Source organism: Charadrius vociferus, unplaced genomic scaffold (assembly GCF_000708025.1).
Source record: "Charadrius vociferus isolate BGI_N301 unplaced genomic scaffold, ASM70802v2 scaffold31, whole genome shotgun sequence".
In the NCBI taxonomy this organism is placed as follows: Eukaryota; Metazoa; Chordata; class Aves; order Charadriiformes; family Charadriidae; genus Charadrius; species Charadrius vociferus.
In genome coordinates, this window is record NW_009646966.1 from 2,386,994 (window position 1) to 2,388,703 (window position 1,710).

A 1,710-nucleotide genomic window follows, 5' to 3' on the forward strand; every position below is an offset into this window, starting at 1 on the left:
TCTGGGATGCAGATTTTGGGACAGCCATGATTCATGGGAGGGCAAAGTGGGCTTCCTTATTCACTCTGTATTTGCCTATATGTATTTCTGCTGCCCTAAAAGTGGTTCAGAATTGTCTTACATGTAGACCAATGTGGTAATAAGCACATGTCTTTTTAATTGTTTCAGACTAACAAAGTGAGTAATGGAGCTCTGTTTCATATCCTCACTCTTCCTATAGCTGTGACATGTTTTGTTATCCTGCCACGCTCATTTAAAACTCAAGAATCATTTCTGTGACAACAATAATTCCTACCTGTTATAATATGGACAGAAGTGCATTATTGATATACACATATACGTGTGTATTACTCAGGGAATCCAAAGGGAAAAACATGAGGAAGTTTAAGTCGGCCACTTTTGCTGGCGCTGGCTCATAACCATTTGTGGTGGTGAACAGCATCGTGTTTGCAGTGATAAAGGAAATATCTTTTTGCAAAATGCCATTGAGCCTGAGGAACTACTCAGCAAGGTATCACTAAAGCTGAGGGCTTAGCAGGGTTCTAGAGGGATGGTAATAGAGAACACGTCTGGTTTGGAAAAAACTAGTGACACTGGAAGGAATGCAACCTCCTGTTCTTTGTGGCATAAGACAGCCTCTAATTACACAGGTCTTAGGAGGCAGCCTCAGAAGGTTCTCTCTATGGGGCTGCTGCGGCTGGTGTTGTCTCCTACCCACCCAGCCTGGGCTGTGGGGAGAGGCAGGGTGCACTGCCCCAGGTCAGTAGTGTGCCCAAAAGGAAAAGGTCTGGCTCCTGTGAGTTGCTGCATCCTGATGTTCCCTGTGTCAAGCTGCCCCCTTCCATGCAGCCTCTTCCTCCTGAAGTTTTCCCTCTCTGACCTGCCTGCTCAGGTGAACCTCTACTTTTTCTTGGTACACTGCACCTTATTTCTCCTCCTCCTTGTGTGAGTAGCAGGAGAAGGAAGATGGCTTATGTTCCACATAATTTTTAGCATCAAATAACTCCCAGTTGGTTCTTCTCTCCCTTAAAGCAGTAATGAAAGTTTTAAAAGTCCTATTTGTCTGGCCTCCCTGCTCTGTTCTGAAGGGTTAGCACTGTTGCTGAAAATGCAAGAAAAAAAAAGCAAGGATTTGAGAAGAGAAGGCTGGAGTGACTGGTGCTGAAATTGAATGAAAGCGTTCTCACCTGAAACCAGGATTTTAAGTTCTGTCAGTAGTTATTCAAGCTCGCCCTGTGATGTGCCATTACAACTTCCTGTAGCTTCAAGATAAAACTACTCCACAGGCTGGGAGGAATAGGGCCCAGGCTTTTTATTACAAAGCCAAGAGTTACATTATAGGTGTAAGCATTATTTTATAGTAGCTATATAAAGACATAACTGTCATCAATTAATTTGCTTGAAGAATGTATGTAATTAGTTTCTACAATTCGCATGTTTGAGGAATAAACTCTTTAACCATCCTGTTTAGTCATGCATCTTTACAGCGCAAACTGGCACATTGTTAAGGTTGTATTTGCCTTTGTTGCATCTCTGAGTCTGTCCCAGAATAACCCTTTACTCTGTTGATAGTCTGTTTCCAAATCTATGAGTATCTCCTCCCAAACATACGTGCATGATGCAGTGTATATGTGCACACACGGAAAAGGAAGCAGGCGACTTGTGTTCAGTATAACGATTGTTTTGTGCGTGAACTGCTGCAGGTTTCCT